Source organism: Myotis daubentonii, chromosome 17 (assembly GCF_963259705.1).
Source record: "Myotis daubentonii chromosome 17, mMyoDau2.1, whole genome shotgun sequence".
In the NCBI taxonomy this organism is placed as follows: domain Eukaryota; kingdom Metazoa; phylum Chordata; class Mammalia; order Chiroptera; family Vespertilionidae; genus Myotis; species Myotis daubentonii.
The window spans coordinates 25,630,362-25,648,424 of NC_081856.1; positions in this window are offsets into that span (position 1 = coordinate 25,630,362).

Genomic DNA, 18,063 nt, shown 5'->3' on the forward strand with positions numbered 1-18,063 from the left:
CTCCCTTTGTGGGAGGCGACCAGGCTGATCAGGGCACCAGCCCCATCACCCCGCTGCTGCAGCCACTGCCAGTCACCGCAGCCACCAAGGTGTTTTCATCAACACGGACTCCAGTCCCTTCACCATGAAAAAATGACAACTTTATTTAGGCATTTTCAAGATGTGTCTTTCATAGGATATGACATTTCTTTCTTTCTTTCTTTCTTTTTTATCCTCACCTGAGGATATGTTTCCATTATTTTTAGAGAATGTGGAAGAGGAAGGGAAAGACAGAGAGAAACATCAAAGTGAGAGGAACACTTTGATTGGTTGCGTCCTGCATGAGCCCTGACCTGGGAGGAGCCTGCAACCTAGGTACATGCCCTTGGTCAGAATTGAACCCAGACCCTATGGTGGGCAGGCTGAGGCATTATCCACTGAGCCAAACAGGCTAGGGCAGGATATGACATTTCTTAGCCCTCCAGCAGCGGATCTTCGTTTTTTTTGCCAGGAGTGTGGTGAAAAATCCTAGATCACCTTATTGGATTCTTATTAGCCAAGTTACTAAGAATATTAACAGTGGCATACAGGGAGCTTAGCCAATGAGCTGTCAGAAAAGGTGTTTCCTCTGTAGTTCACACCAATTGCCAGCTCCACCCCTGCTCCCCACCATTGGTGGCTCCCTCCCTGCTCCCTGCCATCACCAGCTCCACCCCTGCTCCCTGTGATCGCCAATTCAGCCCCTGCTCCCCACCATTGCCAGCTCCACACCTGCTCCCCGTGATCGCCAGCTCCGCCCCTACCCAGGCCTAACGCCTGTGGCCGAGGCATTAGGCCTGGGCAGGGGACCCCCAGCTCCTGCAATTGCCAGCTCCGCCCCTGCTCCCCGCCATCACCGGCTCCCTCCCTGCTCCCCACCATCGCCGGCTCCACCCTTGCCCAGGCCTAACACCTCTGACCAAGGCGTTAGGCCTGGGCAGGGGAACCCTCAGCTCCAATTGCCGCTGGGTGCCTACATATGCAAATTAACCACCATCTTTGTTTGGTTAATTTGCATACTTATCCGATCTGCTGGTGGGCATATCAAAGGGATGGTCAATTTGCATGTTTGTCTATTATTAGGTAAGATAAGTACTATTCCATTTTATATATATCACCTTCACATCTTCTTTATCCATTTATCTGTTGATGGACACAGGCTGTTTCTATATCTTAACTAATGTAAACAATGATGCAATGAACATAAGGGTACATATATCTTTTCAAATTCGTGTTTTTTTTAATTTTTTTGATAAATACCCAGAAGAGGAATTGCTGGATTATGTGGTAGTTCTATTCTTAATTTATTTTTAGGAACCCCCATAGTGTTTTCCATAGTTTCTATACCAGTTTAAAATATCACCAACAGTGTACAAGGGTTCCCTTTTCTCCAAATCATCTCTGACAGTCTTTACTTTTTGTCTTTTTCATAATAGCAGTTCTAACAAGTGTGAGGTTTTGACTTGCATTTTTCTAATAATTAGTGATGTTGAACATTTTAGGTGCCTGTTGGCTATCTGCATGTCTTCCTTGGAAAAACGTCTATTCAGATCCTCTGCCCATTTATCAGTCAGATTGTTTGTTTATTTTGTTTTGAGTTGTATGAGTTCTTTATATATTGTGGATGTTAACCCCTTGTTGGAAATAGTACTTACAAATACCTTCTCCCATCTGGGGTTGTTTCCCTTTTCATCAACATCTTTTAAGACCAACTTTCAGATACTAAATAGCTTTTGAATCAATTTAATTGCATTTGTTTATTTATTTATTTTAAATCTTTATCGTTGAAAGTATTACACATGTCCCACCCCCACCCCCATTGATCTCTTCTAGGCTGGCCCCGCCCCTATATTTCATACCAAAATCCAACATCTTTATGAACTTTCATTGTTTGATATAAAGAAAAGGTCATTTTCCTCTATAGCCACAAATAGAAATAACATTACAGTGACCCATCATAGGTTAAAATACTGTAGGACCATCAGTCTGAACCTGTTCATCTGTAATTGGAACCAAGTAATTCATTCCAGGGGAAGGTTACAAGTATTCAGAATGTCCCCCAGATGCTATAATTTACATTTGCTTAGATTTAGTCAACAGATTAAATTATATATGTATCCAATTGATTCCCTAGAAGCTATGCTGAAATACGCAGAAGCTGAAAACAAGTTATTTCTGCTTACATCAATGTTCACTTGTACCTGAAATTGCATCATAATCTACGTTCTTATTGTGCTAGATGCTGGCCTGGCATTGCAGTTATGCCCGCATTCCTTGTTTCTGTAGGTATGCCTAACTTTAATGTGAATTAAATGGGACACTATGTTCATTTTTAAAATATTTCCAAAATTATTTTTTTAACAATGATAATACATTGAGATGAAAAAAACAACAAAATCCACTATTTAAAATATGTAGTCTTACTCTACAGTTAATAATCACCAGTCATTAATTTTATCAGCAATTTTAACAAACCACATTTGTGTCCCCTAACACAGTGCACTGAGAAGGCTACAAAAGCTCCTAGCGAGGACCCCTCCCAAAAAGCATAACCTGAATCCGATCACAAGAAAATCAGAGATAAACCCAAATTGAAGGTTTATTCTACAAATAAATGGCCCTGTACTCGTCAAAAATGTCAGTCATGAAAGGCAAAAGAGGAAGAGAATGATCCAGATCAAAGGAAAATAAAGAGATGTGAAAATTGGGTTTGATCTTGAACCAGGAAAAAAAAAATGCTATATAGAACACTACTGGGATAACTGATAAAATTTGCACAAGGTCTATAGATTAGGTAATAATTATGTATCAATGTAAAATTTTCTGATTTTGTTAACTGTACATGGTTGTATAAGTGAATGTCTTTGTTCTTGGGAAATGTACACAAAGTACTTAGGGGTAAAGGGTAATGTACTGTCAAGTGATTTGGAAAGAATACATAATTTTTATGCACATGGAGAGAGAGAGAATGTGCAAAGACAGCAAATGTTAAAAACTGGTGGGTCTGAGTGAAGAATATATCAAAGTTCTTTGCGTCATTCTTGCAACTTTTCTATAAGTTTGAAATTGTTTCAAAATAAAAGGTAATCCATTCAAAATGGTTCCAGGCTAAGATCTAGCAAAGCAATTTTTAACTCTATTCTTTTCTTAATAAAACAACATGTACCAAGGAGGAGGGGAGGAAAATTTAAAAAGAAAAGAAAATCACCCACATACAACTCCCTACCCTGCAGGTGTCCTCCCCAGTCTTTGTCAAGCATCTTTTGTCCTTCAAGTGTCCTTTAGCACTTGAAGACACTCCACTTTGTTTAATCCCAGTAAAATCTCTTCTACTCTCACTCATCCCTAGAGTTCACCTCCTGCCAAGTTGGAAAAGAGACCAAATGCCCCCAACTCTTCTTTTATCCTCCTCTCTCCACCCCTGTCTTTAACCACCTGCCCAAATTCTTCCTTACTACTGTGGCTCTCTACTTGGGCATTTTTGAGGCCAGACAACTGTCGTCAAATCTCTCAGATCAGATGGCATTGGGCTCGGCCCTCTGGTGGAGCCAGAGCCTGCTGAATCTCACTGAAATCTGGCCATCAAGGATCAGGGACCTGACACTGAGCACAACTCGGCCACTAACCAGCTGTAGGACTTGGGAAAATTGTACAGTCTTCCCTGTGATCAAGTTTCAATTAAGTAAAACAGAGGCGGGATTACATAATTTCTAAAATTACTTTTAATTCTGGGAGACTATGATTCCATAGCCAGAAAAACTAGAGATCATTAGATACAAAATCAAGGTCAGAAAAAAAAATTGAAATGCAGCAGAATGAAAGATGATCATGAACATCATAGGTTTACTTTAGGGCTTAAATACCAGAGGATAGAAGAACAAGGCTCTCCTCTGATTGAATAGAATTCGGTGATTACAGACTGGTAATTGTCGAATGAGATGATAAATTACTTAATAAAACAGCTGACCATGACACCTACCAGCGATGGATGAATGGCACACCTCCAAATGCTATAATTAAATATCTCTGACACCCAATTCTAGCAGTGAGTAAGAGTTCCTCCCTTTATACTTTGAATAGCTTGGGAAGTAAAGTAGTCAGTTTTTTAGGTTACTAGATCAGTGGCTCTCAAAGCCTGATCTACAAGTCTAGATTAGAAATCAGAGCATTTCGGAGTGAGAAGGAAGGGTTGAAGAACAAGTCCAACTTTTTCCTTAGTACATGAGGAGAAGAAAGACCAGGCTGGTTGAGCAACTTGCCAAAGGTCACACAGAATGGTGGTTCCCTTAAAAACATCTGACAGGCTGTCCCACTGCTATGCGCCCTCATCTGCGAAACACCTGTAACCAGTCAGTACTGGGCTGGTCTGTGGGTGCTCTTATGGAAGCCATGGCCATACTTCACTCCATCCCTGCCCGTGCCTCTGCGACTGCCTGTCCGCTTAGGCAGGTCATGTGCAAGGAGACCATTTGCAGTATTGGAGTCCTTTCACCTCCCTGGTGTGGGTCTCTCTTCAAAGTGGACCCAGTGTACAAACAATCACAGGCAACTCTTCAAACACCATCATTCAGGTGTTTTCTGTTTGCAATGGCAGTAGGAGAGCAGGCCACATATTTCTCCGAGGGTGTATATCTCCACCAAAGTGCCCTCTAGGAATTTGAGCAGTTAGAACGCCATTGCATTACAGCATCGCGTATGTGTTCTGAATTAAAACTAACAAGTGAAAGAAAAAATCCAGTCCACTTATAGGAACACTCAACAGCATGTCTCTTCTCTGGATTTGCCTTTAGAGAGAAGATAGAGTTAAGGGGAACTTCATGATAAAAGATAATTGCCCTCATCATAGCTACTGGTAACAATAAAGATAGCCATTGGTACTTGATATGGTGATGGTTTCCATTTACCATGTGATGGAATGAACAAACAAACACCATGTGTTAGCTTTGTAGCAAGCCTTCTACAGCACCTCTGGGGGGAACCCCAAGGCCCTGCCAAGGCAAGATGAGAGAGATGCTTTTGCAGCTTACCCTCCCTCTTCCCAAAGCCTTGGGATCCAAAGAGAGAGTAGAACCTGCTATCACACATCCCGTTGCAATATTTTCTCATGAAAACAGAAACAACGTTTTTTATCAGATAGGATCTTCAGGACAAGCAAGAATGTAATTACTTGAATCTCAAGTTCTCAGTCCTCTGCACATCATTTGGAAGGTTTTTTGTTTTAAATGTGACTCTCCATCTTGCCAGGTCTCTCAAGCTCTTTTGTAATCAATAATTTCCAGAAAAATGAAATATCCCGTCAACTCAAAAGTTTAAGAATTCCTAACCCAGCAACTTGGATTTAGGAGGCCATAAGGTCTACGACACGGTCTAGAGAATTCTAGACCTACACTTTAATTTGCCAGCTGGTTCATAAGAAGGGGGAGGGGCGGAATCGTGGGATTCAATTTCCTTTTTGGGAAATCAAACTTTCCGAATCTGAATCTCTAGTCTTTAACTCACTAGCTGTGGGAACTTGGGAGAATCATTTCATCCCTTCAAATTCCATACATCACTTGTAAAAACGATTTTGATAATAACTTTAATAATTAACAATGCATTTCAGCTGCCATCATCATTATTATTAGCAGCTGCTGGGAAGGCAATGTCCTGTTACTTTTAGGCTCATGGGTTCTGAAATTACGCTGCCTACTAGGTAAGTTAAAATCCTTGCTCCATTTCATTTTTTAAATTTCATTTATTGATTTGAGAGAGAGAGAGAGAGAGAGGGAGAGAGAGAAATACTGTTTTGTTGTTCCATTTATTTATGCATTCATTCATTGATTCTTGTATGTGCCGTGACTGGGGATTGAACCCTCAACCTTGGCATATCAGGACAATGCTCCAACTAACCAAGCTACCTGGCCAGGGCAACTCCATTTCATATTAATTGTGGGACTATGGCAAAGTATGTGACCTCATGTCACAGGTTTTTCTTCTCTAGTGTGAGGATGGGGGTTGTCATGAGTGAGAAAAGCAATGTAACCACAGAAGGTGCATGGCATAGTGCTTCATGAGTAGTAAGCATTTTAAAATTATTAGTTGTTGTTATTATTAATGGAAAAGTAGCAACAGCAATGGTGGTGATATTGCTTTATTTGGGAGACAACTTGTAATTATTAATATTGGAATATCTCTGAAAATGTTCTTGGCAGAATTAATGTTTCCATCTTTGACTGGAGCTCCATTACAAATACCCATCTTCTCTGAGCAGTACAAGGACCTTTGAAAGAATGTTCTGGATGACCTGGGAGTGCATGCATGGCATCCAGTAATATTTTAGAGGGGGAAACATTTTGTTCTCTCTCCTGAGCTGTTCCGTTTGATTTATTAAAAATCTTTCTTGTGCTACTTTAATAGTTGGGATACTAATAACAACGACAATTCCTGCCAATATTTCTAAAAATATAAAAATTTTCACTGGTCTAATATTATGAATATTTTAAGCATTTACCTGAAGTCAATTTATTCTTAAGAGGTACTCTTAGATAACCGATGTGCACTGGATTTTAAGTTGAAACAAAACCAAACACGTGTAAGTTAAATGCTCCTCCATCGACTTGCTGGAGGAGAATCCTGTGGTCCTGGACCACCGCGGAGTATTTTTTCCTCTGTCTCCTCATCTATGAACACAGGAACCTTAGTAGCCGCCCTGCCTGTCTTCCAAGGTTGTTATTGGAGATCAGGGGAGGAAAAACTTGGATCGAATTATAATTGAAGCCGTTGTCCAAATTTAAGTTCTTATTTCAAAATCTGAGCTCACTCACCGCGCACAAACACTAGCTCTTGGATTCTGCTTGTACTACGAACTGAAAACAACTTATTTGGTTGGTCCATTTACCCGATCGGCCTGGACTTGGCTCTGACAAAGGAGGGGCAGGCAGTGTCAGGATGGGCTGTAAGATCTTCGGGTGCAGGTCTGTGTTCTCTGGAAACAGGGAACCTGCGCTGCTGCTGCAGGAGCCGTGCGCACACCCGTGAGGAATGCTACCAGGCCTTCTCAGAGCGGGGCACGTGCCAAAATACATATTGACATGATAAACCACAATGGATTTGAGTGTTTAAAGTCAAAAATACACTTTTAAAAATAAGTACTTAAGTTGGCTGATTGAGCAATAATACCTGGATGCCGAGCTGAATTTGTTTAGAAGAAACCACAGAGTAAACTTTTTCTTAACATTTTGCACTGAAGCAAGGAAAACCGAAGGGGGGTGGAACACAGTTCTGTGGGACGTTTTCTCATTTCTGCATTATGGAACAATCGCAGCTGGTAGCAGAGTTATAGAGCGGTGCCAACAAACTCTGACAGGCTCTGTGAAAATGTTTAGGTTCCAATTAAAATTAAATATGCTCCCTGTGCCCCTGACTCTGTCTACTTCTCTCTGTCTTACACTTGTCCCCTGGGCCTCCTGTAACCCCCTTTCTTGCGATCCGGAAAATCTGCTGCAAAGGAATCCCCCAGACTTGAAAAAAAATTCAAATTTAAAAAATCAGGTGCCTTTTTTTTTTTTTTACTGGTTATGTACAGTCCCTAATACACTGTCCAGTTGGCCCCATTGTTTCCATTTGGGTGGAATATTGTGAAGAATTTTGACTGTGAGTGGGATATCTAGGGTGCAGAGGTGATTTTGTCTCAGTCATTCAGTTCATTTGGGGTAAACATCACTGCTTTCAGCATATTCTAAGAAGTGATATATTATTATTTGGGGGTATTTCAAGCACCAACGTGAAGCATCAGAGGGGAGAAACTCTGTTTCATTTTATGGTGGTCCAGAGAAGTCTTGTTCATACCATGTCCTCCAATAAGAAGATGTTCAGTGTGATCACACTGCGGGTGGCCCCGGGAAGGTCTCAGAATTTGCCGTAATGGTCCTTGCTCCTCCACTCCTCAGGAACCAGCTCTCTCGTCCAGGGGTGGGAATTGGAGAGCGGTACCCACTATGGCGCAAATGTATCGCAGTAGATCAGAGGCTGACAATTCTCCCTGTGACTTAGGGACCTTCCACCCATGGAGATGTGTATTCATCTTGCCACTCTCAGAGATGAAGGCCCAATAAACGATGTGTTTAGCATAGCATGGTCTCCGGCCGTCCAGCAATAGACAGCATGTTTCCTAAAAAGGGAAACAAGTGTTTCTTCCTTTTGCCTGCGATTACCTTGCTCCAATCTCAAATTAGTATCTTGATCATTTTATACCAGCCCTCTGATCACAGATTTGAGCTTGACCATGAGTGCACAGTGCAATGTCCTGGAGGAAAGTGAGAAATGGAGGTGATCATCTAGGTGCTTGGCATCAGGTCAGCAAACAACTAGTTGAATTTTTCACAAAGGATCTTAGGACCAACCCCCCTCCTCACCCACCCACCCACTACCTTTTCTCCCCCCCCCCCCACCCCATAGGAAGGGATATTTCCTTAAAGTTGTTTAGCAGTCTATAGATTCCGAATTGAAAGTGTCTTTTGCATTCCAAAACTTCATGTACAGCCTTTGTTCATGTTATGTATTGCAAGATCACCTAATCCCTCCTTGTGGCTATAAAGTCCATTGGACTTTCTCACTGGTGCATTCTCATTAACTCAATAAATATGATTTCTAAGTTCTTCAAATGCTCTCACAGTGACACTCATATGACCCCTTTTAATTCCTCATTCTAAATCCCAGGAGACATTCATTCGAAAAGCAATGCCAGAGAGGATAGCAAGAAGCAAAGTCACCCATGTGGTGGCCACAACTAATGTCAGGAAGGAATAAGTTTATTACCCTGACCCTTGCCATACTCAATATATCCATAATTCCTCTCTTCCCCTACCTGATATTCCATTTTTCCTGACCCTCAGCCTCTCTTCTTTTGCCTTAAGGGTCTTTTTGGCCACAGCACAATAACCTTCTAAAACGCTATCTAGTTCATTTATTGTGCTTATTGAAAATTGTCTCTCTCTATAATTACATAAGCTCCATGAGGGCAGAGATCTTTCCCTATTTTGCTCAGTAACGAATCTCAAGTTCCAAGGACAGTGTAGTACATAGTAGGTACTCAATAAATATTTGCTGCACAAATGAATGAATGCTGAAAGATGGATACTTCTCTAATGCTCAGCTCATAATGCATACCCTACTGACTGCTAAATCTTGTCCTTACTTTCCTCATTTGTAGGTGCAAATGTTTGGCAAAATTTTAAACTTTGCCGCGTCTTTTTTTAATTCTCTTTCTTTAACTCCACCCTGAATTTTGTATTGCAGAGCGTTTATGTAATCTAAACGCTCATTTTTTTGTCTTCTCCGACCCATATTCTTCAAAGTGACCCATGTTTCAATATTTAATGCATTTTTTTCTCTTAGTTATTCAACCCTTCTAAGCAAATCCATCCATCATTTGTTTTATTGTTTAGAGAAGTATTCAGAGCCTCAAATTAACATAATGCTTCGGCTACCTTTGTAGATATGCTACTGTCTTCTTGAAGATGGAGTTGCCAAACCATACAATCTCATGCAGCTGACCCTCTCCCTTAGCAATACCCAGATAGTAAAATTACTGTAATTGGTCTTATAATCACTCAGCACTGAATAATTCTTACTCAACACTAGGATGGTATTTTCAGAGTAGGAGGAGTTCAACAACATGGAAGTAGGTAGTACTGCTCTATTATTCCAATAAGTAAAAAATGAAGTATAAGATCCCTGATTTTCAAAATTATTTCAATAGATATTTTATGAATATCATATTCCTTTTCCTTATCCTCAAAAGATAGGAAAAGAGTACACCCAAGTGCCTAAAATATTTCATTTTAAGTGGTTATTATTTCCATAAGCCAAATATATATGTTAACACAAGGGAGAAATGCTATATTTTCCAACAATCAAATATTCATATTACTGCTTTGGTGTTTGAAGCTCAATTAAAAATAGTTTTTAAAAAACAGGGAGGAAAAGAGAATAAAAATAGCTAATATTTATTATTCCTTCCTATGGTCCAGTCACTATGCTAAGTTTCTTACAGACATTGTCTTACTCAATGCCCACAACCACCCTCTGAGGTTGGCATTTTAGTTGCAGACCTTCACATCTAAGTAATTTATCCAAAGTCCACACTTAGAAAGAAGTGGAGATATAAAGCAGAACTCATACATTCAACCACCAAACTGCGTATCTCCTGTACTATACCTTATTTTCTAAGCTTTTCATATCTTCTCTCCCATACCCCTCTACCAACATTATAATAGGATTTTTAAAAGAGATATAGGTAACTGACACAAACACCACTCTAAACCCTCTTGTGCTAGATATGGGGAGTCCCAAGGCAATGAAGGACTGGAGACGTGCTCCCCGTGGTGAACAGGACTGTGGAACAATGAACCAGTCTGGGCTTGGCGGTTGTTGTCATTGTTCGGTTTGTTTTTTCCCAAGAGGTAGAGAAATGTAGTCTATTGGGGTTGTGAAAGACATTCTTTAAAAGTGGGAATTATATACAGAAGCTGTCAAAGGTTTGGAATGCTGTTCTACAAGATGACATGTACATTTCAAGTGGAAGAAACAGGGAGAGATGACATTCTAGTTGCCAAGTATATGAACTATAAATTGAAAACACCCCCAATTCAATTCACAACTCCCCAAGTGTTTGAGGAACTTATGTATCTGTCAGGAAACACTTCAGTACAATAAAAAGACAAAACCAGCCTTTTTATCCAAGAAAAAAATCCACTCTGCAGATCACCCAAGCCTTTTGCTTTCTTCTTTCTTGTTATTTTTTTTTTTTTATGACAAAGAGCATTGTCACATCTCACTAATGTCATGTCTCACTATTACTTCAAGAGCAGAAGACAGAGCCAGGGCTGACAGGGCACACAAAATCACACATTTTGGAAGGCGTGTTCCAGTCAATGAAAAAGGTTGGTAGAGAATCAGACAGTGGTGCTGGTTGTTGGTAAATTTCCTCCTAGAGTATAAATTCTTTCACTTGCTTTTACATCCCCTACAGAAGCCTTCTATTTGTGAACAGGCTAATAAGTACTAAATGGTGAAATGAATCATAATTTGAATAATAGCCGCAGTTAGGAGCTGCATAAGAAAGGAAAGATATGGAGGAGGCAGAGTCGCCCCTGGGGAAATGGGAGTGGGCTGGGGAGACCACCTGGCAAGTGCACCCAATCGCAGGTTCCTTAGGCTGCAGGAGTCTCCGTCTTGCTTTTGGGAGCCAAGGAGAATACCGACTGCACAGGGTAGGTGTGAGTTTTAAATATGAACACGGTTTTTCATACCTTAGAAACTGCAACGTGCTGGGCAAACGTGAAGTATCATAATGGTCTCTGCTTTTGCGACCTAGTGGGGGACATGACAGATGCAACCTATGTATACAATGCAGGGACAAGTGATAATCAGGCACAAGAATCAGCTAGAGCGGGCGGTACCCTGAGGCACAGGGAAGGTAGAAAGAGGGGAAGCCCAGTGTGAGGTCGAGCAGTTACTTCAGGATGAGGAATAGTGTGAGGTAGAATTGACGCTGATTTCAGGGGGCGTGCGAAGAGGCTAGAGGTGGTTCCTGATGGGAATGAAAGATAGCTTTTGAAGACAAAGACAGGCCTCCCTGGCTTCAGGTATGTATATATTAAGGAACGAGGAGAGTGGTACCATGTGAGCAAGAATAAATTTATAAGGAGAGAACATTCTGAAGCAAATTGCATACTAAAACTGTACAAGTGAAGGAATAAAATAAAATAGCAATCAATTTGGCTTTTCGTAACCTCTTAGCAGAGGTATAGTGTGGGGGGTTTTTAGTGGGGATTTTAATGGAGGGGGCAAGTGAGAAAGTTGCAGTAGTGGATATTATAGCTATACTAGAATAGACCAAAGATTAGCTGAGACTTTCACTTATCACATAAGTGAAATAAGTTCAATATCTATTTACATAGATGCATTTCCTATATTAATGAAATCTACCTGCACGACACACCTGAAGCCTTCTTTGGGTTGCACAACCACGTACAGGATAGTTAGGGCACTTTTATTTTATTTAATTAAATATATTTTTGTTGATTTCAGAGGGAAAGGGAGAGGGACAGATAGAAACATCAATGATGAGAGAGAATCATTGATCGGCTGCCTCCTGCATGCCCCCTACCTGGGGATCGAGCCTGCAACCCGGGCATGTGCCCTTGACCAAAATCGAACCTGGACCCTTCAGTCCACAGGCCGACACTCTATCCACTGAGCCAAACCAGCTAGGGCTAGTTAGGGCATTTTTTAAAAGTACATATGTCACAGTAGCAAAGAAAGGCTCTAAAAGATTAAGCAGTTTACTCAAGAATCTTCAGGCAGGCCTAACTGGTTTGGCTCAGTGGCTAGAGCAGGGGTGGGCAAACTTTTTGACTCGAGGGCCACAATGGGTTCTTAAACTGGACCGGAGGGCCGGAACAAAAGCATGGATGGAGTGTTTGTGTGAACTAATATAAATTCAAAGTAAACATCATTACATAAAAGGGTACGATCTTTATTTTTATTTTTTTTAGTTTTATTCATTTCAAACGGGCCGGATCCGGCCCACGGGCTGTAGTTTGCCCACGGCTGGGCTAGAGCCTGCAGACTGAAGGGTCCCAGGTTCGATTCCCGTCAGGGACACGTGCAGGGTTGTGGGCTCGATCCCCAGTGTGGGGCATTCAGGAGGCAGCCAATCGATGATTCTCTCTCATCATTGATGTTTCTATCTCTCTCTCCCTCTCCCTTCCTCTCTGAAATCAATTTTAAAAAAAAGAAAAAGACTCTACAGGCAGTAAGTTCCATAGCCAGAACTCAACTGCAGATATTTAACTCCAAATGCAATGCTATCTGAGGATATATCAGGTCATGTTTTACTTCTGTGCATTAGGCGGGACTTTTTGGTTCAGGTTCTGGCACTGGAACCTTTATTTTCATGTGACTGATCTTTTATTCTTGAGTGCCCACTGCAATCCACAGCCAGCACCCAGCAGCCACTGGCCCACTCTCTTGGTTTTTTCTCTTGTCATTTTCTATCAGTTCCTCTCTCTTCCCTTTGCCTAAACTTTTGCAACTTGCCCCATTTCCCTCATCCTACCAATACTGAAGGACGATGCTCTGAAGTGACCCTTACTTTCTTTTAGTTTCTTTGAGAGGACTATGACAGCGGGTGGCGGAATCTGAGTTGGTCCCAAACCCATTTATTTGTGGTCTGTAACCAGAGTGATAAAAGAAAAAAACTGGGTCCAGAGACCTAGGTCCCTTTCGTAAACTGGGGAACGTTTTTATAGGCAAGTGGATTTTTAAACGTAACTGAAGAGTTTTCCTAGAAGCAAGTCAGTATCCTGAAACAGACTGCATTTTGTTGTGCAATAGCTCCATCCAGTTGTCAGAGGAAGAGCCCAGCTGCCCTGGGAGAAAGCCAACCAGCTCCCAGGCAGCCTGGCTGCAGACCTCACACTGACCACTCCACCGGCTCGAGGCTGCCGGGCGCTGTCTGACACAGCCTAATGACAGCAGAAATCATTCACAATGTTGGAACCTGTGAACGAAACGTATTATTGTGTTTGTAACTGAAAAGCAAAACGAGTCCACCGGTCTTGGTGTCCTTATCGGAACAAAGAGCATTTGGCACGTAAGCGACATCTCTCTTCCGCAAAATTAAAACAGAAGGTGAAAGATGAAAAGAATGTGCAGGTGACTTTGTTTGCCGAATTTTACCACCTCCAATTTCGTACCCAGCTATGCCACAGGAGAACCAAAGGGGAAGGAAGAAGAAGTGAGGTGAATTCTGACTGGGGATACTGGAAAGGCTTCAGAGAGATTACAGTGAACTGAGCCTGAAAAGAGATGTCAGATTTAAACTGCAGCACTTGAGGGACAGCTATGCCGGTTGAGAAGATAGGGTGTGCTCAGGGAATGGTGAGTGTGGCAGGAAGTCACTGTGATTAGAACGAACACAGTCAGATATTTTCATGTCCGTCTCCCTCACTGAAATTGAAGGTCCTTGAGGACAGAGCCTGGGTCTTGTATCCAAAACCAAACCCCTCCCCAACTTCCTCAAGCCTGCCCCCTTTGTAAAGGTCCCCAGATCTTAAAGGACCCTGTACCCCAAGGGAAGGAATTTGGATGTTATTCTTTGGTAGTGAGCAGGTCTAGAGGATGTAAGGAGGGAAATCGCTCTATTTGCATTTTAGAAAGAGTCACCTGGCGGCAGTATGAAGAACTGGAGTGGGGCAAGAATTTATGGGGAAAACTTTCTTCAGTTGCAGTGATCCGGGATCATTGTAGTAACCTCTCTGCCTCAATGCCTCCAGAATAATCCTTCTAAATTGGATTTGACCCTCTCCATCTCAAAACCCTTCAAAGCTTTCCTTTGTGTTTAGAATAAAGCTTAAAGTCCCTTCATAATGTGGACCTATTCTACCTGTTCAGATTTTCTTTCTCCTGAGACCTCCCTTCCTATTCTCTGGTTTTAGTCAGGAAAGACTAGTCCTCAAATGCACCTCCTGTAGGTGCCCCTTTGGGTTAATTAAGGCTATTTATCCACTTAGCAGTTTGCTCTTGGTCTTAACTGTGGTGCTCCTTTCATTCTTGCATGCAGGGCAGGGGAAGTTCTTTAAGAGCCAGATGGCGACTAATTCATCCATGCTCCTCCACACCAGTTAGCCTAGCACTTGGCAAATATTTGTTGAGCAGAATTGAACTGTAATCGCAGGACTTGTATTTGGATTCATTTAACATGTTTTAAGCAGCAGAAACCAGAAACAAAAAGATTGGTCCATTTAATTACATTAAAAAGGTAAAACACTGCACAGAAATAAAAGTTAAAAGACAAAGGAAAATATAAAAAATATATCCGACAAAGACGTAATTCTCTTAATATTCGGAGAGTTCCCAAAATTATTCATACCAACAGTCTTTTAAAAATGAGCAAAGGAAATAAAAACACTCATTCCTTTTCTCACTCATCAATTGTAAGGATGAAAGAGTTTTAAAGTACCCCAATGGGCCTGGGGGTGTGAAAAGATACACCTATAGGCTTTGTTGATGGGAGTAAAAGTTTGTGTGCTCCAAATGGAGGAGTGGGGGGGTGATTTTTCAATATCTACAAATTTTCAGATGCTGTAACCTTGAACCCAAAAACTGCACTCTTAGAAATTAATCATATAGATAAAAACAGGAACAAAGAGCGTACATAAAGATGCTTATAGCAATTTTGTTTCTAATAGCAAACCCATCGGGGGAGACTGTATTCAATGATGGAATGTCTAAGCAGTGGAGAGCTGTAGCCACTGAAAGAATGCAATCAATCTATAATCATTGATGGAGAATTATTCCAAACTGTATCACAAAGTGAAAAAAAAAGCAAGGTACCTCCTGATCATGCACTATGGTGGTCCTTTTGTGCAAAACCAGCAAATACATATATAGGTATGTTTGCGTACCAGTATGCATGGAAAATTTCGAAAACTCAACATTGGCTGCTTCTGGGGAGACTTGTTTACATTGTAGAGCCTTTTGCATTGTTTGAACCTGCATGGTTCTCAATTTGTCCAATTTTAAAAGCTATCCCTCCGAAAACACACACACATACATTTGTTGAACATTTCTTTCACAGTCAAAGCATACCCGGGTTATGGATATAACCATGAATACTATTGTTTATATCCTCCAGCTTTCAAATTCTCCGAAGGATTGCTGTTACACACCACACAGTGTGCCACACTCCCCATGGCTTGGAGAATCTGAGATGCTTTCTACAACAGCGAGATGCATGTGAACATGGTAAGATGCCTTCTACCTGTATTTTTAGTTGATAGTTAATATCAAAGGCTTGCCTAACCCCAAAATTTTTCACGGCACTCACTAACATCCTAACACAATTAATTTATCAGGTTAATTAGCTTCTCCTCTCCCAAAGTAGAATCTTGAAGCAAGAAATACAATCGTGGCAAATTTAACAGTGCTGACAAGGGAAACCCCTGGGACTCTCCCCCTCCAAAGTGATGAAATGAGATCTTGAACAACCTAGTTACAAGCCGTGTATACTGAAGTTATCAGGGTATGTGTAAAGATGCAAAGAAGGAAGTAGGGGATTACTGTAGACTACTTTAAAATTTAACAGCTTTGTGGAGCCATATTATGATTAGATGGTAAAGGTTTGCTGATCAAAAACACCCAAATAATTAGTTTGTTATTAAAAGCACTTTATAGGAAACCTATTTATAGTAACCAAGCATCAAAGAGCTTTGCGTTGCCACGAAGCTACAGTAATCAAGACAGTGTGGTGCCAGCATAAGGATGGGCATATCTATCAATGGAATAGAACTGAAAGCCCAGAAATAAACTCTCACAAATACAAGCCATTGATTTTCAACAAGAATGACAAGACAATTCAATAGGGGAAAGCAGTCTTCTCCACAAAAGGTGCTGGGACAACTGGATAGCCAGATACAAAGGAATGAAGCTGGATTTCTGCTTCATACCATATACAAAAATTAATTCAAAATGGATCAAAGACCCAAATATAAGAGCTTAGAACCACAAAACTCTTAGAAGAAAACATGTGTGTAAACCTTTGTAACCTTGAACTGGGCAATGCTTTCTTAGATGTGACACCAAAAGCAAAAGGAAAAAACAAATGGGACTTCATCAAAATTAAAAGCCTTTGGCCTGGCACGTGTGCTCAGTAGTTGAGCATCGACCTATGCGCCAGGAGGTCTCTGGTTCAGGGCACATGCGGGGGTTGCAGGCTCAATCCCCAGCAGGGTGCATGCAGGAGGCAGCCAATCAGTGTTGGTGTTTCTCTCTCATCAATGTTTCTCTCTCTCCCTCCCCTTTCCTCTCTTTAAAAATAATAATAAAAAACATATCTTTTAAATATTAAAAGCCTGTCCCTAGCTTGTTTGGCTCAGTGGATAGAGAGCAGAGTGAAGGGTCCCAGGTTCAATTCCGGTCAAGGGCACATGCCCAGGTTGCATGCTCAATCCCCAGCAGGAGGCAGGTGATCAATGATTCTCTCATCATTGATGTTTCTATCTCTCTCTTCCTCTCTGAAATCAATAAAAATATATTTTACAAAATTAGAAGCATGTGTGTTTCAAAGGACACTATAAAGTGAAGATACAACCCCAAGAATTGTAGAGGAAAAAAACCTACAAACCATGTATCTGATGAGACTTGTATCTAGTATACATAGGACTCAATAATGAAGATACACAATCCAATTTAAAAATGGACAAAGGATCTGAATGAACATTTATCCAGAGAATATGTACAAGTGGCCAATATGCACATGAAAAGATGTTCAACCTCATTCGCCATCAGGGAAATGCAAATCTACAACCACAATGAGATGCCAGTTCACGCACTAGAATGGTTGTAATCAAAGACAGATAATAAGTGCTAATGAAGATGTGTAGAGATTGAAACTCTCATAAACTGTACAATGGTGCTGCCACTTTGGAAAATACTTGGTCAGTTCCTCAAAAGGTTAAATGTGGTTACCTTTATAACCCAGCAATTCAACTCCCAGGCATATATCCAAAAAGAAATGAATGTCCACACAAAAAGGTGTACACAAATGTTCAGGAAACGGCATGACCCATATTTAGCCAAACAGTGTAAACAACTCAAATATCCATCCACTGATGAATCAATAAATAAAATGTGGTATATCCATGCAATGGAATGTTACTTAGTAATAAAAAAGAATAAAGTACTGATGCAGGCAACATGAATGAACCTTGATAAGAGGCTAAGTGAAAGAGGCCAGTCACAAAAGACCACATATTGTATGATTCCACTTATATATAAGTGTCCAGAGAAAGAAAGTAGGTAAGTAGTTGCCTATGTTCTGGGGAAGAAATGTGGTGTTAGGGGGGAAATGAAGAATGTGTGCTAATGGGTACAGGGTTTCCTTCTGGGGTGATAACTGTGTTCTAAAACCGTTGTGGTGAAGGCTGCACAACATTGTCAATATATTAAAAACCACTGTATTATACACTTTAAGTAGGTGACTTACATATGAATTGTATC